At 47.0% G+C, this 10,025-nt stretch overlaps 1 long non-coding RNA gene across 1 annotated transcript; it reads left to right on the plus strand.

Annotated features, from left to right (window-relative positions):
- Positions 1 to 472: 472 nt before the first annotated feature.
- LOC141165008 (uncharacterized) lies at positions 473 to 1,442 on the plus strand. The gene is made up of 3 exons (XR_012251027.1): positions 473 to 578; positions 695 to 909; positions 1,290 to 1,442. It is a non-coding gene; the product is annotated as an uncharacterized lncRNA (long non-coding RNA).
- The last annotated feature ends 8,583 nt before the right edge of the window (positions 1,443 to 10,025 follow it).

The raw sequence follows: 10,025 nt of genomic DNA on the forward strand, positions 1-10,025 counted from the left end.
CTAGCTGTGTGTGGGACTTGTTCTATTCACACTAGAACTACTGATGGAGTCATTTTGACTCCTTTCGTTTTTTATTTCTCTTCTGTGACTACATTTTTCAGAATTCCGGCTTGAAACTCGGTGACTTTTCCTCAAATATGATGTGAAAAAAGATTTTGTGAGAATAAATAATTTTGGTGAAAAATTTGCGCGTTTTTTTCAAAATTTACCAAGAACTACTGAAGGGAGTCATTTTGACTCCCTACTATATTTTGAGGTCCTTTTGTCACTAAATGTTGCTATAAAGTTTTGTGCATAATTTTTTCACTCTGTCTTATTTACCCTGATGTTCATATAGATGTAGTTCAATTTACATGTCAACTTTTCACATTTTCCTTGTGTTTTACCTGCTTGTATTACTGTGTAATGCTGAACAAAATAGCTTGTTTACTCTAGGCTCTTATTTTATGCTAATGAAGGGTGGTGTTTTTCTAAGGTCCTAGCAGGAGACAGTATTCTGGATAGTAACTTTACTTTCAGTTCAGCTGAAGAGACAAAGAGAACAGACGCAGACATACGAGCTCTGAAGACTCATACAGGTATGAATTGTTATGAAATAGTTTAGCTGTCTGTCAACTGATTCAGCCCACCTACTTTTGAAGGTGGCAGAACAGTTATTATTTCTTTTAGTTTTCATTTCATTTCTATTTTTCAGCAGGGAACTATATAGAATTATGGAATTTGTGAGGAATATGGAGAGAAGACGTTTGATAAAGCCTCAGGATATTCTGGCTACTTTGCAATCCATACCGGAGGATGAATCGGAATCCGAATTGCAGGAACATGTATTTGATTCTGACAGTGATGAAGATTTCATTCCTCAGAACATATCAAGTGAATCTGAAGACTCAGAAGGAACAAATCCAGAAGGTAAGTAGTTATGTGTATTTATTTGTTCTTCCACACACTGAGTTAGGGCCTGTGCACACTAGCAGAATTCATCCATCTGGATATTCTTGCCGCAATACAGGCCGTACCTGCCCGCTCATGCCTGAAGCTCCGCTCCGAACCCCGGGCTGGAGCCGCTGTCAGGGACAGAGCAGCGCTTGCTTACGCGCGAGCACGGCTCCGTCCCAGACAGCGGCTCCAGCCCGGGGTTCGGAGCGGAGCTTCAGGTATGAAACTCCGCTCTGTACCTGAGCGGGCAGGTACGGGCCGGATTGTGGTGAGAATATCCGGTCGCTAATCCAGCCAGTGTGCACGGACCCTTACAAAACAAAAATTCTAAATATTCATCAACTTTTTTACAGATATTCCAAGCACATCAACTGGGGATCGGGCTCATGCAGTTATGTTGCCTCGTGACCATCCTCCTGGTCGTGGACAGAAAAAATCAGCAAAACGTCCCAGAAATGAAAGAACAACAGATAATGATGGCGGCGAAGGTAATGCAACAACAAACACCAGAGAAGGCGAATCTGAAGGAATACTAGTTTCAGCGGATGGTATTCAATGGAAACCTGTTGAAATTGGAGACCACTTGCCTGGTAGGCGTGACAGCCAAAATATTCTTCGAGAAGCACCTGGCCCTACAGGATACGCCAGAAGAAATATCATTATCGATAGTCCTTTGAGCGCATGGCGTTTATTTTTTGATTCATATATATTGACACATATAAAGAACTGTACGCTTGCAGAAGCATGCAGGAATAATTATTAATAAATAACCACAAATGAAACTCTAAAAATAAACGAAAACAAGCAAGGAGTCAAAATGACTCCTTTCAGTAGTTCTAGGTGGGGTCACGAGTCCAGTAGTCCTAGTGTTAATCCATCTATACAGACCTCCATCAGGTTGCAAACTGAATATATTTTTTTCTGCATCTACCTCTGAAAAAATATTGGGCTTCTAGCTGTGTGTGGGACTTGTTGTATTAGTCCATCTATACTGACCTCCATCAGGTTGCAAATTAAAAATAATTTTTATCTGCATCTACAGTACCTCTGAAAAAATATTTGGGCTTCTAGCTGTGTGTGGGACTTGTTCTATTAGTCCATCTATACTGACCTCCATCAGGTTGCAAATTGAATATAATTTTTATCTGCATCTAGCTCTGAAAAAATATTTGGCCTTCTAGCAGTGTGTGGGACTTTCTCTATTAGTCCATCTATACTGACCTCCATCAGGTTGCAAACTGAATATATTTTTTTTCTGCATCTACCTCTGAAAAAATATTGGGCTTCTAGCTGTGTGTGGGACTTTCTCTATTAGTCCATCTATACTGACCTCCATCAGGTTGCAAATTAAAAATAATTTTTATCTGCATCTACCTCTGAAAAAATATTTGGGCTTCTAGCTGTGTGGGACTTGTTCTATTAATCCATCTATACAGACCTCCATCAGGTTGCAAACTGAATATAATTTTTTTCAGTATCTAGCTCTGAAAAAATATTTGGCCTTCTAGCAGTGTGTGGGACTTGTTCTATTAGTCCACCTATACTGACCTCCATCAGGTTGCAAATTCAAAATATTTTTTTGTCTGCATCTAGCTCTGAAAAAATATTTGGCCTTCTAGCAGTGTGTGGGACTTTCTCTATTAGTCCATCTATACTGACCTCCATCAGGTTGCAAACTGAATATATTTTTTTTCTGCATCTAACCCAGCCAATAGTTTTGGCCTTATACCACAGTTTGGCCACTCAGCTCTGCTCGGTTCCCATCCATTGTTTTTTTGTGCAAACAACTCCAGAGTTGTGAATTAGTTAACCACCAAAATGAGTGGAAAATGGCCTGCTGCTGGTGGAAAGGGGAATAGGCGTGTTGGGAAGGGGAAAAAAGGTTGTGTCCGTGGGGTAGGTGTTAAAGCAACAGTAACATCTGCAGAAGAAAGACCATCTTCCAGCCAAACTAAAATGTCTACTTCTTTTAGCAGACAATGTGATAAGATCCCTTTCTTACGGCCACGCCAATCGCTACAAATTCCAGATGAGGCACAAAAACAGCAGGTGCTTCAACGGATATCAAGTGCTCCTTTAAGTGGGCTCTCCTCCACATCAACTTCAACATCACAAATACTCCAGTCCTCAAAGGTGTCACCCCAATCGCACTTGCTTCCTCACAGCTCCCAAATCTCCAGCTGCCCGTCTGAGTATGAGGTAGAACAGATGGTTGAGTCTGCAGAGCTGTTTACTCATACTATAGCCTGGGAATCAGAGGTCGACTCCAGCGCTTCTGTGAATCCAGACGAGGAAATGATCTGCACTGATGCCCAGAATCTTTATGAGTCGGATCCAGGACCAGACGCAGAAGGTTCTGACCATAATGTAGACCCTCATTCCCAAACTGTAACTCCTGTTGGTAGAGACAATGAGGAAGACGATGATAAGACTCAAATACCTGATTGGAGCGACAACTTTAGTTTTTTGTCAGGGCAGGAACAGGTTGGCTCTGAGGACGACGGGTGTGATAACGCACAGGGTGATGATGATGAGGTTGGAGATCCCACTTACTGTCAACCCACAGTCAGCCAAGAGATGAGGTCAGCAGAGGAGGTGGAGGAAGATGCTAGTGACGACGAGGTCAGGTTGCGCCTTCCTGGACAGAGACGTAGTACTGGAAGCACGTCAACAACTGCATCCTCAAACACAACTCTGCCTCTCACCACAAGTCGTGGTGGCTCTTCAGGTCGCATGGGTGCTAAGCCTTGCATAGCCTGGGCATTTTTTCAGATCGATAAAGATGACCCAACTCGTGTTATCTGTAACATTTGTCAGCAAAAGCTAAGTAGAGGCCAAAAAATACATAGTTTGAGTACTTCATGCATGAACCGGCACATGGACATGAAGCATAAGTTGCAGTGGGAAGCTCAGTGTGCTACAATGCGGCCTAGCCGGCCGGGCCAACCACCGTCTGCCATATCTTGTGCATCCGCGGCCTCTTCATCCTCTGTGACTGGGGGGGACAGCAGTCACACCTGTTTTGGGGCGCAGACCTGCCACCTCTTTACCCGCAACAGCCAGCGTGATTGGCAGGTCATCATTTTCTTTGGAGGTGGTAACACCAGCTGGTGTTGAGCGCTGTCCGACATCGATAGCACCACCTTTGGATCAAGGCAACCTAACATGTCCGCCTGCATCTTCCTCACAGACCGGCAGTTTGCCGGGGACACCCTTATCAACCCCGTCTAAGCACAATAGCTAGCCCTCGGTCCCTCAGATGTGGACAAGTAAAAGACCATTTCCTCCTAGCCATGAGAAAGCTAAGAGGTTGAATTTCACCATCTGCAAGCTCTTGGCTACAGAAATGCTGCCTTTCCGCCTGGTGGACACAGAGGATTTTCGAGACCTTATGTCCGTCGCAGTGCCCCAGTACCAGATGCCCAGTCGGCACTACTTCTCAAAGAAAGGTGTGCCTGCGCTCCACCAGCATGTCGCACACAACATCACCGCTTCTTTGAGAAACTCTGTGTGTGACAGGGTGCATTTCACCACAGACACTTGGACGAGTAGGCATGGACAGGGGCGTTACATGTCGCTGACTGGGCACTGGGTAACTATGGTGACAGCAGGACAAGGGGCTGCTGTCCAAGTCTTGCCGTCCCCACGAGTTGTGCGTCAATCCTCTTTATGTCAAAGTTCCTCCACTGCTTCTGCCTCCTCAACCTCCTCTCGGTCTTCCACCTGCACCCAAAGCCTGTCTGGTCATGCCACAAGCTTTCTAACTGCGCAGAAGGGATCCTGCACACCTCCTTACTATGCTGGCAGTAGGGCTCAACGTCATCAGGCGGTTTTTACATTGAAATGTCTGGGAAATGTGAGTCACACAGCTGAGGAGTTGTGGTCAGCTCTGGAGAACCAATTTCATGAATGGTTGTCTCCACTGGACCTGAAACCAGGGAAGGCCGTGTGCGACAATGCTGCAAACCTGGGTGCGGCCCTTCGCCGGGGCAATGTCACACACGTGCCTTGTATGGCTCACGTGTTGAACCTGGTTGTCCATCAATTTTTAGCCCACTATCCCAGACTAGATGGCCTTCTGCAGAGGGCACGGTCGCTGTGTGCTCACTTCCGCCGTTCGCATCCCGCAGCTCAGCGACTTACATCTCTACAGAAGTCGTTGGGCCTGCCACTTCACCGGCTAAAATGCGATGTGCCTACCCGGTGGAATTCAACTCTGCACATGTTGCAGCGACTGTGGCGGCACCGACAAGCCCTGGTGCAATACGTTCTGACGTATAGCCTGGGCCAACGAGATCCAGAGGTGGGGCAAATCACGCTGGAGGAGTGGTCTCAGATCAGGGACCTATGCACCCTTCTGCACAGTTTTGAAATGGCGACGAAGATGTTTAGTGCTGACGATGCCATTATCAGCATGACTATTCCGGTGATTTACATGCTGGAGCACATGTTAAACAGAATTCGGAGTCAGGTGGTGGCACAAGAGGAGGTGGAGGAAGTAGAGGAGGAGGAGTTGTATGCGGAAGGGCTAACATCTGCAAGGTCCAGACGGTCGGCAGCACCAAGGCGGCAGGCATGTGAGGGTGGGGGAGATGGTTTTACCAGGGCGCATGGTAGCAGCCAAACTAGTGAGGAAGGTGCAGGAGCCCAGGAAGAAGTGGAGGACGAACTGATGGAAGACTCATCAGATGAGGGAGACCTTGATCACATTTCTGTTGTGCGAGGTTGGGGGGAGAGGACAGAGGAAGGAAGCATGATTGTTACCTCGCCACCAACACAACAGGGACTTGGTGCTCCTGGATGCGCAACACACATGAGTGCTTTCTTGCTACACTACCTGCAACATGACCCTCGAATTGGGAGAATTAGAAATAATCCTGACTACTGGGTTGCCACACTGTTAGATCCCCGGTACAAAAGTAAATTTGCAGAAATTATTCCTGCCATAGAAAGGGATGCACGCATGCAGGAGTATCAGCAGAGACTGTTGCAGAATCTTACATGTGCTTTTCCACAAAATACCAGTGGTGCACGTAGTGAATCTCACAGTTCCAACTTGCCAACCGTGGGACCGTCAAGTGTTCAGCACTCAAACCGTAACAGAACCACAGTATCTGCTGGTAACATCAATTTTGCGGAATCATTTCACCACTTTTTTAGCCCATCCTTTGCAAGGCCACAGGAGACAAGAAGTCTGACACATAGTCAACGCCTAGAGATGATGGTACAGGAGTATCTCCAAGTAAACATTGAAGCCATGACTGTGTCACTGGACCCTTGCTCTTTTTGGGCTTCCAATCTGGATAAATGGCCAGAGCTAGCCACTTACGCCTTGGAGATCTTGTCATGCCCCGCAGCCAGCGTTCTGTCTGAACGTGTGTTCAGCGCTGCTGGTGGTGTGCTGACAGATAAGCGCACGCGGCTCTCCACTGATAATGTAGACAGACTCACGTTCATAAAGATGAACAAATCATGGATCCGAAACGACTTTTCTACCCCTGTGTCATCTTGGGGAGAGTAAAAGCTTGATGATTGGTTAAAATCACCCTACCAACCATTTTAAGCTTTCAAATTACTAATCATGTTTATCTGTATCTTGGCTGGAAAATAATTTGGGCTTTGTAGCAGTGTGCAGCACTGATTCTATTAGGCCATCTATAATAAGCTCCACCAGATTTAAAATTACTAATCATGTTTATCTGTATCTTGACTGGAAAATAATTTGGGCTTTGTAGCAGTGTGCAACACTGATCCTATTAGGCCATCTATACTAAAGCTTCACCAGATTTAAAATTAATAATAATTTTTAGCTGCATCTAGCCCGGAAAATAATTTTGGGGCTCCGAGATGCGCAAGACACATAAGTGCCTTCTTGCTGCATTACCTGCAGCATGACCCTCATATTGTCAGAATTCGAAGTAATCATGACTACTGGGTTGCCACACTCTTAGATCCCCCAAACTTTTCGATCAACCTTTTCATTTTAATAAAGACCAAAAAAATGGTCATTTTTGAAATTATAAGCATTAGCAGGTTGTTAGAAACTGAAATCAAACAGTTTTCAACTCAAAATTTTATTCTAGGTGATGTTACATTTTCACATAGGACCCCTTGTTCGAAAGAAGCTTCTGAACTCTCTCGTCCATTGAATTTGTCAGGTTTTGGATGGTTTCTGCTTCAATTGTTTTGCATGAGGACAGAATACCCTCCCAGAGCTGTTGCATAGATGTGAACTGCCTCCCGCCATCATAGACACTCCTTTTAATGATTCTCCAAAGGTTCTGAATGGGGTAGAGGTCAGGGGAGCATGGGGGTCACACCATAAGTTTGTCCCCTTTTATGCCCATATCAGCCAGAGATGCAGATGTTTTATGTGCAGCATGAGATGGTGCATTATCAAGCAAAAAAATGATCTTGCTGTGAAATACACGGTTCTTCTTCTTGAACCATGGCAGGAAGTGCTGTTTGAGAAAATCCACATACATTATGGAGTTCATCTTTAGCGCCTTCAGGGATCCTAAAGGGGCCGACAATCTCTCTCCCCATGATTCCAGCCCAAAACATTACTCCACCTCCTCCTTGTTGGCGCTGTAGCCGTGTTTGCATGGGGTGTCCATCAACCAGCCATCCTCCACTCCATCCATCTGGACCATCGAGCGCTGCACGGCACTCATCCGTGAACAAAACAGTTTTGAAATCAGTCTTCATGTAATGTTTGGCCCACTGGAGCCGTTTCTGCTTGTGTGAAGTGGATAGAGGAGGTCGACAGGATGGCGTATGCACAGCTGCAAACCTCTGAAGGACCCTGCATCTTGTTGTTCGGGGGACGTTGGAGGCACCAGCAGCTTCAAAAACTTGTCTGCTGCTATGACAAGGCTTTTTTGCCGCTGCTCTTTCAACCTGACGTTATTGCCTGTAGGAAAGAGTCCTCAATTTGCCCTTATCAGCACGCACATGTGTGTACTGTGAATCAGCTACATACTTCTTGATTGCCAAGACACTTCATCCTGATCATCGCACAATGTTGATTGTAGTTATGCCTTGACCTAAACACTCCACAATTTGTTGCTTCTCAGCAGCCGACACATCCTTTTTCTTTCCCATTTTGGCAGAAAATGTAGGCTGCTTAATAATGTGAGACAGCCTTCTTAAGTAGTCTTGCCTTTCATTGGACACACCTGCCAAACTAATTAGCACAGGTGTCTGCAATTGCTTACAGTGATATAAAGAGCCCTGACACACATCACCATCAATGAGTTTAACTGACAAACAAACAAATTCTTCCCTTATCACTCCTAAACACTTTTTGCATAATAATTTGGAACACAGTGTACATGTGCTTTTCCACAAAACACCAGTGGTTCACGTAGTGAATCTTACAGTTCTAACTTGCCAACCGTGGTCTGTATGGAGTTGTTCAATAAAGGGCCCAAAATTAAGATAACATAGATGGGAGAGGTCTCTATGAATAGGAATTCCTAAGTATTTGATACCCTGTGAGGGCCAGGCAAAGGGAAAGTTGGACTGGATGGAATCCTATATGGATTTGGGGAGGGAGACATCGAGGGCCTCAGACTTCGCTGCATTGATTTTAAAATTTGACCATGTAACAAAGTGATCTATTTCAGCCATAACAGCATGGATGGATATATGTGATTGAGTGATATATACTAGGACATCATCAGCAAATAGAGAGCACTTGTACTCGGTGCCTCCCACCTCAATCCACCTAATATTGGGGTTATGGCGAATTGATGAGAGCAGGTGCTCCGTCACTAGGATGTTTAAGAGAGGGGACAGAGAACATCCCTGCCTTGTCCCATTGGTGATTGTGAAAGGTGATGAAAATGTTCTGACGCGCCCCCTGGGCCTTGGGACACCCGGAGCCGGACCCTTTTTGGTGGATGCTGGTGGTTGTAGTCTCCGTGGCGGCGACCCGGTTCCGTGGCTCATGGCGGTCAAACCAGTGGCGGAACTATTTATGTGGTTTTGATGTTTAAATGTCCGACTACGCCACCCGTGGATTGCGGTCAGAGTGAACCGCCGCTCCAGGGCAGACCGCTGAGGCTGGTGTTGTGGGTGCAGCAGAGCGTAGCATAACTCCCCACGGGAGGAGTATAGCCTCAGGACAGTGTATGCGGAGGATGGGGGTGATGGTGCAGGGCAGCAGCAGTAACGACACGGAGTCAGTGATGCAGTCCAGGGCCTTTACTCACAGTTCTTATTATCCAGACCACGTCTGCAGGTAACGGCTGCCCACGTCGTACTGTGCTCACCAGGTGAGGGGCTCAGACAACTCCCAGATAACTTTGGAGCGCTTCACAGGACCCCCTTTGTGTGTCCTTTGTCTGGCCTTTCTTACCAACCCTTCTGTCCGGCTGCCTCGGGCCTCCTCTTGGTAAACTTGGCGCCAGTTTCCCTGACCCTATGTGGTGCCTTCCTAGCGGGTGTAGCGAGGGGCTGCGCCACATAAAATGTCACAGCCTCCTGTTTCTAGCTGAGGGTCGTTTCCTGCCTCCACTAGTTTCGGGGACCGGTCTCCCCCTTTGGCCTGACCCCTCCACGCAGGTGGATTCGGGCGTGCGGTGGCGACTCGCCCGTCCGCACCCCTGGGATCCCTTCGTTCCTCGTTCCTGGAGCCTTCTCCGCTCCTCTTCCTTCCTTCTCCCTCTTCCAGGCCTGGGCCTCTGTTACTAGGCCCGCCTCCGGAGCAGAGCTCATGCAGAGCCCCTGCTCCCTGCCACTTCTGCTCAGACTTCTCTGCACTGAACTAAGATGGTGCCCACCTTTTATACTCCCTTCTCAATGCACCCAGGAACTGCTTCCTCCCTGCTCCTGCACTACAGGGTTCCCCTTCCTCAGTGTTCCCTCCCCCCACTCCAGCCAGGGACAGGGACTGTCGTGCCCATCTCAGGGGCATATTGGTCGCCCTGCCCCACGGCAATGTGGTGTAATGCATGCAGGTGTCGGGTCCTGATCCACACTACATCCTTACCTGAGAGTGAGATATCACACCTCTGGGTGAGGTGCAATACCTCTGTAGCAACCGAGCCCTCAGGGTGCTACAGTTCCATTTATCTTCAGCCTAG

The sequence above is a fragment of the Phyllobates terribilis genome, unplaced genomic scaffold, assembly GCF_046119375.1.
Source record: "Phyllobates terribilis strain yellow unplaced genomic scaffold, ASM4611937v1 Scaffold_11__3_contigs__length_659146591, whole genome shotgun sequence".
NCBI lineage: Eukaryota > Metazoa > Chordata > Amphibia > Anura > Dendrobatidae > Phyllobates > Phyllobates terribilis.